General features: G+C 45.2%; 1 protein-coding gene across 5 annotated transcripts in view; it reads right to left on the bottom strand.

The window, feature by feature from the left end:
* Positions 1-22,230, bottom strand: part of MAP2K4 (mitogen-activated protein kinase kinase 4) — a 67,540-nt gene that overhangs the window by 41,413 nt on the left and 3,897 nt on the right. The gene's annotated exons all lie outside the window — the stretch shown is intronic.

The raw sequence follows: 22,230 nt of genomic DNA, 5'->3' as shown, positions 1-22,230 counted from the left end.
AGATCAGCTCATTCCAACCCCTTCCATGGGCAGGGACACCTCCCAAAAAAAGCCCTATCCAACCTAACTTTGAATGATGAGACAACCACAGCTTCTCTGGGCAGCCTGTGCCTCACCACTCCCACCGAAACAACCCATTTCAAGCTGACACTAAGGACATTCAGCCAGCACAGATGCAGAGCATTTTGTACCTCGTGTTTGTCCCTTGAGCAAAGCACACGGCTGAGGGCAGGTCTGCAGCAAGAAGGAACCAGAGGGCCTTGTGTGAGTGCACAACCTGTCACACCACCGTGCCATCGCCTGACCGACCTCGCACACTCCTTCTGAATGCTTCCCTGGGGGCATCTCCCCCTCACACAGGGCAAAACCAGAGTTCACCACTGCAAAGGGGCTGGAGGATGCAAGGCTTATCCCTGAAAGCTCGCCCTGTTTGTGGGCTCTCCCCAGCTCTGCACAGGCACAGGGCTGCTGCTGGGCAGAACCTGTGGAGAATGGCCCCTCGTCAGGGCAGCACAAATCCGCCCTCACACAGGCTCCAGGGATTTCTTCTATTATCCTTTGAGTCTGTTTTATTGACACGCCTGAAATGCCAGCCCTCTGTCAATTGTGTTGTAAGATTTTTTCACACCAATGTTTATACAGCTCAGGAGAATATTGGACTTGAAGTGGCCCAAGTTTAAAACTGACACTAACTACAAACCTCATCAGAAAATCTCCTCACAACTTCTCCTATTCTTACTATTTGTAAGCTTTGTACACCAAGTTTCCCCCTGTTTTTACCCAGGGATAGAATGCTTTGTAACACAGTCAAATATTGATCTATTGATTTCTACCACAGTAGGTTTATAAGGATAGTTTCAATTATGTCAATCCACCATCTGAAGCTGGATTTTCTACAAATCCAACAAACACAGAAGCTTAGGCAGCCCCTGGGAAGCAAACAGGATGGTTTGTTTCTGCTCAGCTGATGAACACGGAATGTGACCGGGAAAAACGAACATCCTGAGAAATGCCAGGAATTTCCATCCAGTGCAGATCACATGGAGAGCACTGTAAGTGAAACAACAGACTCAAATGAAGCGAAGTCTGAGGGGAGCTAAAGCAAACTGTGCTCCTCAGCAGCCTCCATAGCTTCAGCTCTGGACTCCAAACCTTGAGTTTCATCCTAAAAGAGACTTTTGACTCCACGTCTCTATTCCTTGCACACACATCATTCTAACTGAAGGCAGAAGAGCCTCTTTAGATGGAGTTTTGCTGTGATTTTGCTCCACACAGGTTCATTACAGACCACCCTGCCTCCCTAGAACAAAGAGATTGTGGGGGTAACGGAGCTTCTGGAATTCACTAATGCCCATCACCACCAAAGCTGTGTGACCAAAACTGCCCGAAAATGTGCTGCAGAAATAGCCACCCTATATAAATTGTCTTTTAAAGGTTCTGCTAATTTAACACACGATTCTAATCATCGACCATTATAACATCTACTTCTCTGAGAACTTTTACAGTAAACATTATGGGAGAGAGAATGATTTGGAAGAAACCAAAACCCTGCAATAGATAACTTTTTCACAATTTAGGGTAATCCTTAACACCAGACCTGAAATTATGAACTTTCTTGACTTATGGTCTTCCCAGCTGTGACTACTGGGTTTGTTCAGCTGAATGTTTATCATTATACCAAGTCCAGACCATATTTGAAAGCTGGATGGCCTGGACTTCAGATGAGCAGAAGTGGCAGGTACTACCTTATATTTTGAGGGAATCTAAACAGGATTGTATCCTACATTAGACTGCTCTCCAAGAAGAAAAAAGACAGCCAAAAATAGCTTTCTGGTTGTAAATAATTTAATCTACCCATAAGGTACCAATCTTTATTGCAAATCATCCCAGCCCTGAAGTGGTAGTGCTGGTGGTATCCTCAAAACTATTTTTAAAAGGATGTGATTCTACCACCAGGCCTGTGCATGGAACTGAGGTCCAGGAATGTCCCCCAAACACACAGTCCTTGGCATTCCATAGATCACAGCCAAAAGAAACTGGGAAAAGCACCTACACAACAGCCCCTGAAAAATTCAGGCCCACAGCATCCCGTGCTCCTTGCTGCACTGGTGAATGGGTGCTAGGCCAAGGACAGAATTATTTATGTGCTGCTACCAGTTACCAGAATCAATCCAGGCACTTGGCTCTGCAGTTAAGTTCTCATCACTGTGAGAACCCTTTACCACCACCACAGCCAACCAGCCTTCACACAACAAAAAACAGCTGTCTAGCAGGTCACATGCAGACCAAAAGTATTCCTCCAGAGTTAGACTGTGTACTACTATTTTTACTTCACATAGGACATCTATTATTTACAGAATCACAAAATCATTAAGGTTGAAAAGACCTCTTAAATCTCCAAGTCCAACCATCACCCTCCAGCACCACCACCTTGCTCATTATCAAACCATGGCCGCAAGCCCCACATCCACACGTTTTTACACTTCCAGGGATGGGACTCCACCACATCCCTGGGCAGCCCCTTCCAATGCTTGACAGCTGAAGAATTTTTTCCTAATATCCAATATACCTCTCCTGGCCCAGCCTGAGGCCATTCACTTTCCTCCTGTCCCTGTTCCCGGGGAGCAGAGCCCAAGAACCCATCAGGGAGTTGTGCAAAGCCAGAAGGTCCCCCCTGTGCCTCCTCTTTGCCAGGCTGAGCCCCTTTCCCAGCACCCTCGGCTGCTCCTGGAGCTCCAGACCTTTCCCCAGCTCCATTCTCTTCCCTGGGCAAGCTCAAGCCCCTCAAAGTTTGTCTTCTCATGAGGGATTCAAGCTGCCTCAACAATGCCCAGCACAGGGGAATTGTCAGTCTCCTGGTCTTGCTGGACACACTGTGGCTGGTACAGGATACCCCTGGTCTTTTCTTCAAGCTTCTGAGTCACTTCCTGTTGGAAAAAGCAATTCTAACTTCTTCCTAGAATCTCCTCACCACCATTCCTGCATGCTTCTCAAGAGCACTGCTTACCACATTCAGGTTACACAGAACAACATGCTCCCTTTTCAAGCAGTAAGATTTTCAAAACAGCAGTAGTTTAATGGATTTTTCCAAGGTCTCCATCTTGAAAGGGTACAAACTGATCCCTGTCAAAATGTTTTCCACTTGGTTCAACTCTGCAGGATCAACCTCTTGCTGCCACAGCCTGAGCACATGTCACAGCGATCAAGTGAGTCACACTGCACAGGTAAATATTCTCTCTGGTCAGATGCTGAAGTCACTCTCTGTTTGTGGAGTGATGATACACCAGGAATCAAATCTGCGCTCTCTTTCCTTACTGTAACCAGAAGAAAAAAAGAGATACAACCGCAGAAACAGAAGCTGTGACAGCAAACAGCAGGAAGGAAAGTCAATGGGTCTGTAATGAACCGTGCAATCTTTCTACCTCTCCCTTGTAATAATACAGCACATCAACAAAAAGACAGAGGAAATGGGGAAGAATGGATTATTCACTTCCATTTGAAAACGGAGCTGAATGCTTGAGGTCATTTTCTTAATAGAGAACTATCAGTTCTGATTTCTTCCAAGGTAATTCCAAGCAAAGCTAGTGCAAACTCTAGCATGAGACAGGAAAAAAACCCAACAAAACGACACAGATCTCTGCTCTTCCAACAGCTTTAAATAACCAAACTGCTGTATCTTGTCTGCTAACAAAATGCCTGCTTTGATGTAGAGACAGCAAAGAACATTTACCTGCATTCAGAGCTGCAGCCCCGCAGTTGCTGACATCCTGAATGCTCACAAGATTTCCAGCTGCTTATTTCTGCTGCTCTGCCTGCCCACAGACCCTTCCAACCTACAATTTTGCACTTATATTTCCTTCCTTTCCAGTCTTGCTCATGAATCTACTCCAATACCAGCACAACTAATTTGGGAGTACAGTAGGTTTCCAGCCTTACATTCAAGATAAACTATTTTTCAAGAAAAAACTAGTCAAATTTTGAAAGAAAACTTGAAGAACTTCAGCATATCATGCAGTTCTATTTGAGGAGCCTGGATGAAAGAAGAGGCCTAGGGTTTGACTTATTAGTTTTAAGAACTGCAACTACGGAAATTCACTTTAAATATTTTCAGTGCCTCTGTCTCTAACTGACGTTTTTAGCCCTTCAATGAAACCTTCAATTTTGTATAATCCAAGAGTCAGCATTCAAATCTGAAAAGATGATTTTGCACTGCAGGAATAAGCTAAGTATGCTCATTTTTAGGAGTCACTTCATTAGAAAGAGGATTTAGCCATAATTCACCCACAGCCCCAAGTGTGCTTCCAACTAGGGAGTACAAACACCCAAGCCAGGAGCATCCAGGACTCAGGAAGGCCACTGCCTTCATGAACACACTCCATAGCAAAACAAACATACTAGACAGTATTTTAGTGAGACATCTGCATGATTTGGGGGTGGGAGGCAGCTCACAGCTGCACCAGCAGACACCCACCTCCATGACTGGCAATGCAGGATACTTTGGGCTACATCCAACAGCACTTCCAGCATCTATAAATACCTCCACTGCCAGGCCTGGTAAAGTAGGTTAAGCTTAGAGGGCAAGAAATTGCAATCAGATTAAGATTAGTTCCCTCAGACTGGAAACTCCCAGAAGCAAAACCTGAGAATGAAGTCTCTGGACTCTCCAAAACCCACTGGTAACCTTTAATATTATCCTTGATGCTACCCTGCATGGAAACACCATTTGTATAATAGAGCTGAAGCTCCCCCATGGGAGAGTGCAGCACTTGGATCAGACAGCAGCTTCCAGCCCAAACTGGGGATCAGGCAATTTCCAGCTGGAGAGCAGCATTTAACACACGGCTCACAGTCACAGTCCAGTGCCAAGCCTGGTGAAACACTGCTGGAGAGAACCTGGAGGGCTCCACTGGCCACATGGGAAGTGCTGCCAGACCAGGAGTCTGTGTCTGCTCTCACAGCAGCACTTTGCTTCACCCAAAATATTCCTGTAACCTGTGCCTGAGGCAGCCACAGCATAACCCTGCAGAGCTGAGCCTGTCACACAGCAGGTGTCAGAAACAAAGGGTGACACTGCCCTGGGAAATTTATTGTGCAGCACCTGGAGCCTCTTCTGGTGAACAACAATAATAAATTATGCAAAGGGCTATGCCAGGTACTTTTTCAATATGAAACAGCACGGCAACAATTTTAAAATATACCACAGGCAGGAGGACTGGGGAGGGGGTTTGGTTGATTTTATCATTTTTCTCTTTTACTTTAGGAGCCTGTACTCGATTAAAAGCAAGGAAAAAATATCTGGCCTTGAGGCCTTTGCTTAAGGTCAATGGAAAGGACTTAGTTTCTTTGGATAAAGGAACAAGCACGTTTCCATCATCCCTCTAAATACCTTAGGCCAGCAAACTGGCAACATCAATCACAGCCTGCATCCCACTGGCTCCAATAAACACCTTGGACCCAGCCACCAGACTGAATTCTACAGTCACAGAATCATAAAATAAGAAATCCTCCAGAGGCTGGGGAATAAGAATAGTTACATATTGCCTGTCACCAACTAGTTAAATAACCAGAAAGAATAAGCTGAGAAAGTATGTATGTGAAAATGTTCAAGCTGCACTAACATGTACAAATAAAATGTTGGAAACAACCTTTACTATAGTGAGGAAACTCATACTGGAGTGGGCTTTTAACAGGCTTCACACTCTCCTGGGGAGGGATAATGCTCTGACACCAGCACTGGGCTGGGTAACCCTTTGCACAATGCAAGCACTGCAGATCTTCATGTCTGGATCCAAAACTTTGTAATATAAAGTGTTTTTTTTCCAAACACTACCAGCCTGACATCTGTGCACATCTAAAAATACACCAAGCCAATTTTTCTAGCTTGGATCTGCTACACATGAACCGGTCTCTTGCTTTTGAGTGCTCACACGTGCCGCTGTCCCAAACATCTGATCAGTATCTTCAGAGCCTTAGAGAGGAACTGAGCCCTTCTGAAAAGCTGGTCTCAGCTGCAAAGTTCTTTCTGCACTGTTACACCAGGAAAGATTTTGATATGGATCTTAAGAACACCTTGGAACATGTGGCCCCAATGGGTATTTTTGCTTAGTTCTGCTGAATTTTAATGGAGGTCTGTGAAGTTGCTTAAGCAAGAAATTAACTTGCAAGTCTACAGAGCATATAAAGCTTTTAGGTTGTCTTTGAAAGCACTCGGTTGGACAAGTTTTAGACACTATTCCAAGGAAATTTTGTAGTAAGCTTTAGAAGTGCTATCTGTAGATAGATCTATCTGATCTATTTTTGTACTTCTCCAATCTGGATTTCAGAAAATGATGCTCTAATTCCAGGGGTAAGGGCTAGATCCAAATACAAAGAGCATAGGAACAGCTGCAGTGGTCCATCTAGCACATTACAGTGCCCTCCATCACAGCACTGAGACATCAATGCAAAGAGTGATAACCAAAGCCCTCCTTCTTGATCATCCTTCATGATATTCTTTCATCCTCCAACCACAGCTCAAGGCCATCTCAGTCAGCCATGGTATCTCTGTACTTAATGACTGTTTCTGGGTTTAACTTCCCCAGTCAGACCCCATCCTCTCATTGCCTTCTGAGTGCCAGACCCATCATGCCAGGCTGGCAAGAGCTCACCCAACTCAACCCAACACTTGATTGAAGCCCTCAGACTCCAAGTCAAGTTGAATGACACAAACCCAACACAGCAGCTCAGCTTTGTACAGGCTGTCAGAAGAGACACAATCTGTCACCTGTGCCACCACCCACTCTCCCCTTGTCACACAGGACCTGCCCTGACACTTGCATTTGAGACACAACCTGAGTTTGCTGAATTTCCATCACCGTCCAGTGCAGCAGGAGCACAGATCTCCCCATGACCACACAACAGCTCTGGGTGTTCCCACTGGATCCACTCCCTGTCTGCAGGAGAGCAGATTCTTGATGCCACAAGGGATGTGCACAACCCAGCACACCTCCACTATGGCCAGGAGTGCCCTGCTGCCATGTCACAGCTCACCTCCCAGCACTTGAATTACTCTGCTTTCCAGGGAACTGGAGAATTCACATAGCAAGGGATTAAAAAAAAAAAAGGAAAAAAAATCTAAAAAAAAATACTTAAATGAACTTTGGTTCACTTTCATTACTTTCTTCAAACCTTTCCTCATGCTGAAATCCAGCAGAAACACCCACAGGCCAGTTATTTCTCAACACCAAAATAACTTAATGAACACTCAGAGGCTTTGTTAGACATCACACCATGGCTCTGTGAACACCAGCTTTTGGGCTATGCTTTCCTTACCACAAAAAAATAATAAAAATCTTGTGTACTCATAAAAATTCCAGCTTTGTACTGCCTTGTAAAGCATTCAGTACGAATTAGCAATACCCTGTAGCAGGACAAGCACAGGAAGGAAGCCCTGATTCCCACTGCTGAGACATGTCAGGGATTGTCTAATGACTGATGTTTCCAACAGAGTTTGCAGCTTTAATAGCTTGGCAGCATCAAACCCTCTTCAGAAAGACACAAGGTGATGGCACTCTTGCCCAACGTTGTCATTCAAGTGACGAAACACACACAATGCCAGGAATGAGCTGCTGCTATGCTGGATGGAATGAAGGCAGCAGGTACCAAATCCCTTGCACAGCTGCACTGAAGGCTGGAATCAACCAGGGATTTGGGCACAGGGCTGCTGCCTTCAGGAGCTTGGCAGATTGCTGGAGGTGCCTCCAACAGCTGGCTGCTCTCAACAGCGTTGTGGATATTTACTTATGTGGCAGAATTTCTCACTTCCTTGTGAGCTAAGATAATACAGAAGTGTGACAACAACTAAAAACTCATCCTGAAGGAAGAGCTGCACAGACGGACACAAGTCTGACTCCAAAAGCCAAGGGATCTGCAGCAAGACACTTCCGCAGCAATGAACAACAGACTGGCTTTGGAACATCAGCTGATGCAACTCTAGACAAAGACCTTGCATCCTGTCAGTGAAGAACAGATATAAAAAGCCAAAAATATTTTAAATAAAACCTTAATATAGCCATTCCTAATGCAAGGAAACACTGCAGAAAGTGAAAGTAGAGAAATTAGGAGCTGCAATCATGTTACCTGCAGAGCAGGAAGCTGAGGGTTTTGTGGTTTTCCTTTTTTGTGTGGTTCCAGATGAGTAAAACCCCAGTGTTCCCAGGCAGGACAAACCCAAGCCTCTGCAGAGCTTGGCTCCAGCACATGGATCACAGTTGGGATTTCTGTAGAGAGCTCAGTTTCAAATTTCTGTAGAGAGCTCTGGTCTCCTTCCACCACCCAGCTCAAAAGGCTCTGCTCCCCCAAAGGAGACACAAATCCTTTATTTCCACAGCACAGGAACTTCTGCTGCCTTTTTATTGCAACAGTTTTTACAACTGAAAAAAAGAGTGCTTTTTAATACTTTGTATTTATCTCACAGCACTGTTAACAGGCCCTGACCATAGGACTGAGGTCTTGCTCTAATAAGATTACAATCTGAAGGGATCTTCACATCAAAGTCTGGGAAATAAATTTCAGTTTTGAGTTTTGCAACCCCGATAGAAACAGAAAAAAAGAGAAGAGCCCCTGACCCTTTCTTTTGTTTTATATGGACTTGTCAGCAAAACATAAATGGGAAGGAAACTACCCCTGGGAACAGCCCTTCCTACAGACAAGGCAGAGCTGGGCACAGGCAGGAACCCAACACACAGAAACTGAGAATGGCTTGGGCTGCTGCCTGGGCAAGGAATGTCATGGGACAGGGGACCTCAGCCAGGGAAGTTCAGAACTGCATCCTACTGCTCCACAGAGCTGCATCCCAGCGCACAGCAGAAGCTGCGAGCTAAAATCTGCTCTTTAGGCCAGCAGGAAATCAGTTCCACTGGATATTTTCCCCCTCATTTCACCATTTATTAATACCCTGACTGCTTACCGTCAGGGTCTCCCAAATCTAGGTTAGCAGAACATCAACACAGCTCGTGCCTCACCTGACAGCACAGTTTTGCAGAATTATTCACTAAGGCAAATCTGCCAGCCTGAACTGAGACTTGCTGCTGATTTCCCATGAAAGGGCTGTAGAGCACTGGGGATCAAATCCTGCCACTTCTCAATGGCTTACAAGAGAAATTCAGACACCTGTGTTACATTCCTTTCATTTACAACAAGCAGAGGATCTGCAAAGCATCTATTTCCAGCAAAAACCTTTGATCTTCCAGCACAGAGAACAGCAACTGCCTTTCCTTCTCAGCACAAAATAAACTCCACTTTCAAATTAAAGGTGTTCTTCTGGAGGAAAAGAAGTGGAGGCACAGCAGAAACCATCACTTAAAGGGAGAGGACAACAGGTATGTGCCAGCCTGTGCCAGATCCAGGCCAGACCCCTCCTGCACTCTAAGTGCCACCAGCTTCATCATCAACAATCACTGAGTACTTGAAAAAATAAATTAACACCAAATAGCTCCTGTCATTCTCACTAATTGCTGGTAAGTACGACCTACAGAAATTGCCTATGAAAGGGAAAGCTAAATGGGTAAATGCATTCATGCTATTGTCATCCTTTCCTTCAAAATACATGTGACATTTGCATGGAATATGCACAAAGTCAGTAAATACACTTCCAGCACTTTAACAAATGGTTTAAAGAGAAAACTACAATTAAAATACACTCTGGGGGTAATTAAAGCAAACACACTGTCACTATTTAGGAGTTAACAGTATTTTAATGGAAAATACTCAACATCAGAATTTTTCTTTGCTGTAAACCACTTTTGCCAGGAACAAATGGGGTTTGTTCTATCAAAAGAATCTTCTTAAGTGCTTTCCTGTTAGCTCACTTCTTAATCTGCCTGGTTAAAATCTAAAGGGTAAACAAGCTCTCAGCAGCTCTCTGGGCTGACACATCCTGCAGCACAGGCAGCTGCTCCAGCCATGGCTCTGCCCAGAGGAAGGTCCCAGATCCAGCCCACCCAGCTCATCAAAGGCTCCCCCCAGTCCCACCTATCAGGATGGACAAGGCCCACTCCCTTTACCTTATATTAGGCTGAACTTCCTGACAAGGAGTCTCATCTTTACTTGCACAGGTTTTAAACTAACAAAGTGTAGGGTTTGCCTGGACACGAGGAAGAAATGTTTTGCCATGAGGATGGTGAGGCTGTGGCACAGGGTGCCCAGAGAAGCTGTGGCTGCCCCATCCCTGAAGTGTCCAAGGCCAGGCTGGATGGGGTTTGGAGCAACCTGGGATAGTGGAAGGTGTCCGTGCCCATGGCAGGGGTGTGGAATGTTAAGGGCTTTAAGGTCCCTTCCAACCCAAACCATTCTGTGATTCAATGACTAACTCCAGGAACAGCCAACTGACCATGTTTGATCCAGACTTCCAAAGCAGCAAACCAGGCCAACAGCCCCAGCAAGCGAGCAGGCACTCGTTCTTCCCCTTAGTGAGATGTGAAACCTTCCTTGGAATAACTCTGAACAACTTCCTGCAAACCAAGACTATCTATGCGCAGATGCACAACAGCAGTTGTTCTAGAGAAAGAGACAACCACAACTCTTGGAGCTGAAGATCTCCACTAGGCAACGCTTCAGGAACTGCCCAGCAGCAAGAGCATGTGGACACAACCCAGTATTATCAACTATTCTTGTGTATCTTCTGCATTTTTAAGGCAAACTGTGATGCTCCAGCAAAGAGGTGCTAAAGTACTGGTTTAAGGCTTTTTCTTAATGCTTTTCAGCCTCCTGGGTCTGACCTAGCTGCATTCCTGCCTCCAGGCATAGGAGTCAGCAAAGTGAATTTAATGGAACCATTTAACAGCCTTCCTGGGGCAGTCCGTGGCTCATAGCAGGGCAGGTGAGAAGCCACCTGCACATTGCTGCTTGCAGGGCAAAGTGCACTGCAACTCCAGAGCTGGAAGCACACATTTTCACTCCAAAACTGTCAAGGTCAGAAAGCCACAGTGATGCTGTAGGGATTTTTGTCACCTGCTCTCTCTCTGGAAGCCCTTTGGCTTCCATGCTGCCAGCAGCTGTGCTCTGCAGTCCCCTGCCACCAGCAAAGAAAAACAGCTCCTGTGCTTTCCTACACTTCCAGGTAGCCAATACAGTGAACAGGGCTGGGCAGAAAGGATTCACTGGTTACCAGTCCTTGGCTTGTGGCAGCCTCAGAACCCCTTAACTCCAGTAATGACAAAACAACCAATTCCCTTCCCTAAGATCCCATTCATCACCAGTTTACTGCAGGGGCTACCTACCAGTTAGACCCAGCTGCTGAGCTCTGGAAAAACTTTGTTACATTGCAAAATCAGCTGATGACAAAGCCTTTTTATTTGCTTTTTTTTCCTGTGGAATATCTTCTAGTCAAGAATTTTTGTTTGGTAGCAGACTTCAACCCTTCAAACACTCTATCCCTGACAGCAGATCTCAGCTTCAGCTGAAAAGCACTGCTGTGGAAGTAACTAAACTCCTGCATTTACAGTCTTAACATGCCAAACAACTGTGTGCTGGCAGCAAGTCCGACAAAAAAGCAAGCCACTGTCCTTAATAAATATTAATTAACCTTCTTGAGCTGTCATAGTTCATAAGAACCATGGGGTGCCAGCTGTTCCCAGCAAGTCCCATCTCTAATTCAGTTTCACCTGCAGAGCCAATAAAACAGCTCCATCATACAGTCACCAGCAGGTCACTGCTCCCTTGTGCCCACAGGCCACTTCTCCCCATCCAGACACCTCCAGGCAACAGCTCCCTGGGGCAGATGCTTCCCTTCCATCTCTTTTCACACCTCAGTCACTGTCCTCTCTGGTATTCACCAGAAAGGTCTATACATCTACCTCAGTTCCTGCCACAGAGCTCTAGCTTGTTTGAAATTCCAGCTTCAACACCAAGTTACCCAAATATCTGTATATCTTGAGCTAATAGAAAGCTATTAAAGAATAAATAGGTGCTTTCCAACCCTGTCCTAGGGGAGTAATTCTGACACATGGGCTCACTCTGTGCTGGAACACTGAAGCATGGCTCCTTCTCAGCTCTTCCAAGACAGAAAAACACTAGTCTGTGAAAACTAATGGCCAACAAAGGATTTTCTATATACAGTATCTCAGAAGCCATGTCTCTGAACTGTCACAAAATATACTGAGATAAATACTGAGATAAAACCCAAAGACACCAACTGTTTAAAAAACATTAACAATTATCTCTTCAGATATTAAAATCGCTGCAACAAATTTGCACAGAGAGTAAAAACAAAAAAAATCTTTATTGAAAATTAAATAAATGCAAAGGCACAAGATTTCTACAATTCAGATTTATGTAAAATAAACGCCAAAAACTGAAACAAACCATTTTACCCTTATGTCACAGGCAAAGCAGAAGGCACAAATCTATCTCAGCAACTGGTGACCTTTTAAGAAGTCTTGAGATCTTGCTGCACCAGCACTGTGAGAAACTGTCTCTCTCAGGAGGAGGAATGGTGCATCCGGTTAGTTGCAAGAAAAACCAAATTCTCAGTACCAATATTGGTAAGAAAGCAAGGATAATGTTTAAAAAAAAGGCATAGCTTTCTCTCTTTGTGCTTTTGCACAGAAGCTTATCTGAAAGCCTAAAGTAAGCAACCACTTCTCATTCATTCACAGAAAGGAGAGCACCAGCATTAAGAATCTCCTTTCATCTTTCAACATTTCCCCTAAAAACATAAATAAAACTGATTTTTTTTTCCAATCAAGCTTTAGGTTGCACTGCTTTGAATACAGAGTAGTCCCATCTTCAGGATCCAGGGGACAAACACTGGCATCTGATAGGAAAGGAGTGGACCAGGGTACCATATGAAGAAACAAACTTTAAGACTGAAGAGATTGTTTTGTTCCCAGTAAGCTGAAGGTTTGGAGTAAATCTCTCCATATTAAACAATATTTTAAAACAGATGGTCCAGCTGCTAATTCCCAGGCAATTTCTCCAGCACTGCCACCACAGCAAAAGACCAGACCTGGTCAAGCACAGCTTTCCACACTTTCATCAGGCACCCACCCAGAGAAGGGGAGGATATGTACAGTGGCTTTTTGGGAAATTCCCCCATAGGTGCTGCTAATGACAGTTTACCTGTACAACAGCAACCTGGGCAAGCAGCATTGCCTGCAGCCAAGCCAGACTCACAAAATCCCAGAACAGTTTGGGTGAGAAGAGACTTTGAAAACCATCTCATTCCACCCCCTGCCATGGGCAGGGACACTTCCCACTATCCCAGGGTGCTCCAAGATCCATCCAGCCTGGCCTTGGACACTTCCAAGGACCCAGGGACAGCCACAGCTGGTCTGGGCAGCCTGTGCTAAGGCCTCATCACCCTCCCAGGGAACAATTTCTTCCCAAGCAAAGATTTTCTTCCTAATAACACAGAAATAACCAGATAACCGCGCTACAGACCTGGGTACAGATTCATTGCTTGATATAAGGGACACGTCACGGCAAAGCTCCCACTCTTTGAGCAGTGACAAGGCAACACTCAGAAGAGGCAGGTGTGATCCAGCAGCCTTTGGGATGCAGGCACTACAGCAATGTGCACAAGGAATTTAGCACCACTGCACTCTCAGGAAGCAGCAACCTTGCTATTTATCCTTCTACTAGGGTAAATAACTAGGGGCAAACACAAAATTTCGCTGCTAAAGAAATAAGCACCATAAAACCTCTCAATAAAAATTCCCCAAGTGCACTGGATTTTGAAAGCCTGTGTAAAAAAAGCTCTACTGGTGTGCAGAGGGCAGGCAGGCCCTCAGTCCGGAAGGAGCCTGAGAGTCTGCCCAGCTAATCCCCGCGGTCTCACGCTGGGTAACAGAAGACTGTTGCAAAAATATCAGCCAGTAGCCCCAACTCAGATCCAGCTATCTTCTTCCCTTGCCCTTGTCCCTATTAACTCCTTAACCATCCAAGCTTCCAGGAAAAGGAATGCATGCACCAGCCCTACATACAAACTGACCATCCCACACAAAAGCATCAAGTGTCCCCTCCTGGCTCCCACAAGGTGTCCCAGCATCACAAAGAAGTTTTCCACCTTTGCAGCCACACATGTGTGGCCTGTGGCCAAGCCAGCACTGCTGCTCACCTGGGCCATGCTTACCACAGAGCAAAGTGACCCACAATGTCTTGGTTTACGATACTGCAACTTGTCCACTAGAGAACGGCTCCCAAGTTTTTGCTGAGAAGGTGGGAGCCGCATGACCTTGTATCAATGGTGCAAAAATCATCTCTGCTCGTGGCATTAGCACAGCTTAGGTCTGCTCCTGGTGCTGCTGTCCTGAGAGGTGTCTGAGAAGGGGGAAAGCTGAGGTGTATCAACCTGGCCTTGCTGCCCATGTTTTCTGCTCCACACAAGACCATCAGCAAACTCCAGAGACAATGTGAACTCCAATGATACTGCAAATAACATCACATCAGTAGCAACAGTGCACCCATATGCTGGAAAGGGGAGAGGAGGCTGGTTCCTTGCCTAGCCCAAAGCACACCAGGGCAGCAATACCATCACACCCTAAAACTCCTCCAATACACAGGCATTACAGAAGGAGCAGCAGATGCCAGATCAACAGCTACATGGGTGCCATGAAGTCACTAAGGTGCGGCAACAGAAAGAATCTATCAGCTAATGACTGAAATAGTCTACTGAAAGCCAGGAGTGCTAGCTGTTCTTAAAGAGGAGTCTGATGCTTATGCATGAGGTAGAAAGGGGTAACTAGTGGAACCAAATATTAAACTTGTCATAGGAATCGCTGGGCACTCAGCTTGCCAGGTCCGTTAGCAGGGGGTAAGGGCATTAGCTGGGCTCTGGCTGGTCCCAGCAGAATGTGTGCGCCCATGCAGTGCAGACACAATTCTTTCACTGTGTTGCTGTATGTCATTATTTTACTTCTCTTTTCAAAGTGGTTTCCAAAGGTTTTTGCATTTCTTTGAGTCCTAACATAGACCAGATCTTATCAAACCCACAGTTATCTAAAACAACTGCCATACTTGGGATTAAATCAAGGTTGGAAGAGCAGTCACTTTTCTCCTGGAAGGAGTCAGGGCGCTGTCCTGCTGGGCAATAAAGCAGCAGCAGCTCCTGACAGCTTGGGTGAAGAGGACCCAAACTTCCCCTTCACCAGTTCAGCTGCCATGGAGCGACCTGTGTTAGCTGCTAAACCCACAACTCTTGAACACAATGTCTGAAGGGACAGGAAGATATTGACCCCAGTCTTATTACACCCTCCATTTCTGCATTGCTCAACAGCAAGGACATCAGCCTGTTGAAGAAAGTATTATCTGTGCTTGGTTTGGGTCTCAAGGAGTCAGGATATGCCAGTACAGAATTATTCTGAGAACACTGGGCAGTCAGAGCTCTGCTGCCAAAGTCAGTATCACTCAGCTCTGAGAGGGAAACCCTACACAAACCTTCCCAAAAAGCTGTTATTTACTATGTGGAAACAACACTGTGGACAAGTGGCTCCTGGACTGTGTCCCAGGTACTGTGAGAGCAGCACAGTGCCCTGGTATGGGACAGGGTGCCGCTCAGACTTTTGGCAGCTCACGATGAAGCAGGGTTCCTGCTGCCAGTTCAGTTCCAGGCTCCCATTCAAGTCAGCCCTGACTAAAGCCTGTCTATATTAAAGCAAATTACCAGACCTAGAAACATTGCATGGCTTCATTGAAATAAACTGTGCATTCACACATTCCTCATTTCCTGTATTGTTGTAGGGCAGGAAATAAATAGGCATACCAACAAATCAGACTGGGAATTTCTTCAACTCACAGAATATTCCAAATCATGGCCCTGATGGGGAAGCCAGCTAAGCCCTCCCACATGACCCTCCAGACACACATGGGCCTCAGACACCAGCTCCCACCACTCCTCCTCAATCTTTGCCACTTCCACACTTGCTGAAAAGATCCTTCTCCCATTTCCTCAGCGGCAGTCCTCATCAGCAGGATCAGCAGGGATGAAACCACAGAAACAGGCCAGAGAGTATATTTTTGTTCTTAGGCCCATGGACATCTAGCACTGAAACAAGAGTCACAAAGTTTAACCCATAAGAGCCTATCTGGCTATGTATGACTCTGGCATAACCAGCTGGGCAGATAAGATCCAGACTATTATTAGTCCAATTCTTCTCAAAAAGAAACAAATTAATTAGAAATATATTTTAAAATAGATTTTGAATTTCCAGGAGAATGCTGGCAGGCTTGTTCAGATATTCCACAACACGTAGCTCCAGTGCAGAAAGAACCCAACTGCCAAGCTGCTGCCTAAAGCAGCACATATCTAAACCTTTGCATCTAACTCTTCTTCCAACAGAAGTCTGAGCTCATTCACAACTCCTTTGTATAAACTTGCATACTTATTTACACCTTAGTGTCACACTTTCTAGTGACAACAGCTGGCCTACACTGGATCAGAAAGCTGACCTCTTCCCCAAATCACAAAGTAAACCAATTCTAAAGGCTGATATGCAAATATCACACATCCCACACACTGATTGTTGCAGCTACCCCAAGGCAAAAAGGACCTTGAACATCTCCTCAGCTCTGGGCCAGAATTGCACAAAGTCATTCTGACCATCCTCCCCCTTCCTACTTTCTGTCCATGCATGTTTCTGAGTGGGACAAGAGGAAACAAGAGGGTATCAAAGGTAGGATTGAGGTTTCCAGAACTTGGCATGAGACCAAGTCCTGAACTGACAGTGTTCAGGAGAGGAACTGGTCTTTACAGGAAAACTCAAATATGGTCCCGCTGCTCCCCAGAAGAGATTTCCAAATGCAGTGCTTTCATCTTAGTCCACAACCCCTCCCAGGTCAAACAACACAGCCATATGTTTTTAAAGGAAACTTTTTTATCTCTGTCCACAAACCTCTTCAAAGTACAAACACTTTGCTTTCTGGTCCAAAAGCAAAGTGATAGCTAATTCACTTCAGAGAACCACTTTCAGTGAATTAGGTCCAAAGCAAACCACACAAGCCTTTTGGTCCACAGGAAAAAAAATAAGCCTAGACAAAAACAGATAAAGGATAAATTCCCATTCGGCTCCCAACAGCTGTCCTCCTTACGCCACAGGGCATCTCCCGAAGCACCTCAGAAAGATCAGATAAATTATTCAAAACACAGACTAATTCCTGGTGCTTGGACTCTTTGTTTGCTCCAGGACCAGCAGAGCTGTCTGGTTCCTGGAGGGCTCACCCTGCCCCCAGTAAAGGGCAAACACCAAGGCTTTGATTTGCAGAAGAGGAAATCAATTTAGCAGTTAATAAATACACAATTTGTGCAGTACACATACTCCCATGTCCCTCGATGCTCATATGGAAGTAAACGGGCCAAACACACTAAACACTGTCACTGTACTGCCCATGTGCACGGCAGTTCAGCTCACCTGACAGGAGAACCAGGAAAAATACACCGTGTAGTATTTCCTCACTAACAGCAACAGCAGGGATCTCACTACCGAGGGTACAGCCTGAGGTGTCAAGGTCACACATTTTGGAAGATGCTCTGCAGCATCACATGATACTCCTGATGCAAATCCAGGCCAAAGATACCCCACATGCCCCACACAGGATCTATGCAGGCACGGAGCAGGCACCCAAATGGGCTGCAGAGCTCCACTGGGACCCTGCTTAAACAAACCTACAACATCTGATAAAAATCACATTTGCACCTTTCCACCTAACCACGAGGAAACACAGACACGTTACATCTGCATGAACTGCAGGACTAATCTTGAAGAAACAGCCACCTAAGCAGACCAGGAAACTCACATCATGGGGAGCTTCGAGATCTAAAGCTTCCCCTCAAACAAAAGCAAACCCAGTATGATTGCAGGTGACCATAAGAACCAGAGTAATGCAACATAAAATAGAAGTGGAATGAGAAGTTTAGAACCAAAATCAGCACCACAGCCTGTCCAGGACACCAGCTCCAAAATGCACATGTTCAGGTTGACAAAGCTTTACTGCTGAGGCTGTGGCAGCTCAGCTGCTGAGGCAGAGCAAGTTTTCAGCTCTCCCTTCCCTCCTTATCATTATTTCCAAATGTATTTGGCTGCCAAAGTTTATCAGTCTTCTTTCACATCCTTTGGTTTAAAACATATCCCTACTGTCCTCAGGGTGCTCTGAGTTTGCCGTATTAAATCACAGGAATTAGTTCAAGTCTCTCCTACTGTAAATCTCCCTGCAGTCTACCCTTCAGCCTCAGGGTCTCAGGAAAAAGGCCAATTCACTCAGACACAGTTCCACAGAGGGACAACAGGTCCTGAGCTGGGACCACTCATGAGGCAAGGGGACAAACACGGTCCAACATGAGAAATGCTTACAAGGTGAGCAAACAGATGGGCTGTGTATGGAAAAGGTACATCCACACAGTTCTTGCAGTCAGTTCAATGCTGGTAGCACAGGAGCACCCCTTCGAGAGGCTGCTACATGAGGTGTCACCTGCAGTGGCAGTTTTCCAAGCATCTTATATAAAGTTTACATAAATCCACCTAGCAAACCCCAGCAAGAGATCTGTAACAGAGATAACTTGTCCATCAATTCAGCAGCAGTACAAAGAGGTGGGTGGGGGTAGAAAACAGGGTGCAAAGTCACAGCAAAAATCGTTTTGTCTTGTTCAGACACTAACATAACCACAAGTAAAAACCAAAGCTCCAAGGCTGCACAAATCCTTCCTGCAATCCTGTCCCAGGAGAACGAGATGAAACACACCCTCCCTGCATTTCACACTCTATGAACAATGGCTTAACCCCTTGGCACCTTCAGGATAACTCTAAGCACTTTCCTTCTCATTGATTTTGATAATCAAGTATTTCAATATTTTGACAGCCAAGTCAGTGCCAGCTGCGAGGGGTGAGCTTCACACTCATGTTCCACACATCCTCCAAACCAGGGGCACAACAAACATGCAACAGCTGCTTCATTCTCAGCCTAGCAGAGACACAGTACTCAAGTTATCTATGAGCTGAACTGAAGAAACACAGGTGAAGTGTCTCTCTCCAGGGATTTATCATGAGTAACTACTGCACATCAAGTAAGCCAGCTATAGTAACACACCTTTTTGAAAGACATTTTTCCATGCTCAACAGGCACTGCACTGTCATTTACCCATTGCTCACACATCCCTTCTACAATCAAACAAATGCACAACAAGAAAAGAAACCCGAGTACCCAGAAGACAGACAAAAGCCCTTTGCAGGGAACACCAGCCTGGAACAACATGGTGGAAGATTCCCATTACTGAAGGCATTGGCCAAGGGAGCAGCAGAGAACTGCACAGGGAGAACCAAAAACCAGAAATCAACCAAACTGGTATAAAAACTGTTTAAAAATGCAATAACACCTAGGCAAATAGACTTAAAGACATAGATTCTTTTGAACAAGCGTCATTGGAGGGACTCAGTTTCTCACTGCAGAAGAGATGTTACAGTCCAGCAACCATAAATGATCAGGATCAACAAAGGAATCTCCAAAACATTTGTTCATCTCTCCAAAGCCAGCAGACAACACTGTACAATAATAAAAATAATCCATCCTGACCCGAATATCCATGAAAAAGCCCATATCCCAAGGTGATACTTGAACCATAGTGAAAAGGTTCAACTGCCAGTATCAGGCAGGTTTTCCTCACCTTTCTGCTGCAGCATAGCAATCCCCTCCTTCCTGAGCAGATGCTGCTGTCTTAGGGCAGAAGGGGAAGACACACATGCACATCTAAGGAGGCATTTAAATACAACGAAACCCGTTTTAAATGGGGTACATAAAGCAGGAATATCACCAGCACCTTTCCAACACTGGTCCAGATCAGTGCGCTCCAGCCTTTGAGAGGATGTCAGAAACATCACATCCATTCAGAGATTTTTATACCTTCTTTATAAACATCACTTCAGTGCAACCTGGAGATGGATATTTGCTGCCAGTTCCCATCCACAGGGCAGAGCACTACACAAACACCCTGCACAGCTTCTTCCCTGCACACAGGTTTCCTTTCTAGTCTCCACAGGCTACAACAAGTAGTCTGCTTCCTCCAGCGAGAAGTAGACCTCCACATTTTCTTTCACATAAAATCTTATCAAACCTAACTCCAACAGAAGACATCCAATTTGAAAGCTGCATGATGCTAAAAAGCTGTTTATGTGTGTTTGATACATGCAGAGTTTAATGTTACACAAGATTCCTGTAAGCAATGCTTCACTGCATACACACAAATTTGATTTCAGGAACTCCTCAACAACATGAAGTCTGGAAAGCACACATTTTGGCTTTTTCTGCTTCATCACAAAAATCATCTTTTTCTTGCAGGCTAACTCTCATTTTGATGGGCAACAGTGTGACTTCCATACCTCCCGGCTTCTTCAAATCAGCATAAAATAACTGAAAAGGCCTCCCAGCATCTAAGGAGACTAACCAGTACTTCTGGGCTGCCCCTTTACCAGGAAAGCAGACATATCAAAAACATCAGTTGATTAAAAGTAAAACAAAATGGAAAGCCAAAATGCAAAACCATATGCCCACATCCCAGTACAACCCTAGACACACAGGCTTATGCCAAGACTCAAATACAAAGCAGGCATGGCCATAAGGCACATTCAGGAATAAACTGGGGGCACAAATGAACTAAAATACACTGATTTGCTCACCACACAACTTTTATCATTCTTAACCAATGCAAATATGTCCAAGTAGACATACACCCATTAATCTGCCAGAGTCAGGATGCATTGCTGCTGTTTGATAACACACAGAGGTTTGATATTTCCACTGAAGGCAAGAGTAGGGAGGGGAGCAGCTCCAGTCACCCCATGCACCCACTAAGGCAGCAAGAAACAGCTGCTCTTTTCTTTCTTTCAGAAAGAGAAAGGTACAGGACAGTTTCCTTGTAAACAGGAACTGATCATCCAACTTCAGCAAGCCACTGATGTCAGGAATGGCACCCAAGGGTAAGAGAGGGACTCTAGTTCAATTCCTCATGCACTCAGACACCTCTTAACAACCTCCCTCTCCAGGCTCCTTGCCTCACACCCACCAAGGACTCTCTCACCACAGACAGACCTCCTCTGACTTTTTGCTAAAATAGCTGGAGTTAGGTGAAGAGGGTAAAGACATCAATGAGGGAGCAAACAGGACCACACACAGGTGAAGGGAACTGAGAATCCCAAATTCTTGTTGAACCGGTCAGGAATTCCCAGGCAACACATCTGAGCCATGATGTAACTCTGAGAAGACAGACGCAGTAGCTCTGCTTTGCTTTTCAAAGACACCAGAGCACACCAGGCAGTGAGTATTTGGAGAAGTCCCAGTTGCCTCCAGTTTTCCTCAGTGCCCAATGCAGCTGAGCTAATTCCATAACCATCAGTTACAAGTGGTTCCAGTTCCTCTTTGGCACTGTAGTTAGGATGAGTGACTCCAGAGGCTGTAATTAGAATCAAAATTCTCCCTATGCCTTGGAATAAACTACATTTCTAGATTTCATACCACCATTCTTCAAATTACCATTTTCTGAGTAATGTTAGCAGTAATGACCATTACTAATCTTGGCAATGAGAGAAACACAAAATTACTCCAATTATAGTTTGGGTGTTGCTTTTTCCTTAATTCACTGTCAAAGGTATCCTACTTCCCACAGAATCTGTTTCCTCCACAAAACATCCAGGACACAAAATATTCAGGACTGTCCCTGAACTTTAATGTGACACATGACTAAGAACGACAGCTCTTCACACCAGCAACCACCAGCATCTGGACAGACTTCAGTCTTCAGCAACAGACATTTCAAAAATCATGGAACAGGTTCTATTTTATTACTCAGAATTCCAGCTCTCCTTTGTCTCCTTGACCACAGCACCATGAACTGCACTGGCCAGGAGACCCTGGGAAGAAACAAAGCCGCAGCTGATCCAGGTAGCCGAAAGAAGATGTGAGAGTGAAGCTGGGGCATGCAGAATAAGGGTGGATAATAAGGTCTGAAGCAATCCCTTGCTTGACAACCAGGCTTGAGGGCCATGGCTACACAGTGAGCCCAGCACAAGAACAGGGCAGTGTCCCTTCACTTCTTGTATTGTTATCTGGACGACTTTAACCTGTGTGTATCAAAAATGATGTAAGATACAGAATTAAGACCAAAACTGGGTGGCCTGCAGAGACCTTCTGGATCTGCTGCCCTTGCCCTGGACATCAATATGATAAGCCTCAATTTCTCTGGAGACTTCTCCCCTGTACCATCACCCTCAC

This window comes from Pseudopodoces humilis, chromosome 21, assembly GCF_049639895.1.
Source record: "Pseudopodoces humilis isolate 2021_Gansu_Grassland_sample_001 chromosome 21, ASM4963989v1, whole genome shotgun sequence".
NCBI lineage: Eukaryota > Metazoa > Chordata > Aves > Passeriformes > Paridae > Pseudopodoces > Pseudopodoces humilis.
The sequence above is the reverse complement of the archived record's forward strand: the minus strand, read 5'-3'. Positions and strand labels throughout refer to the sequence as shown.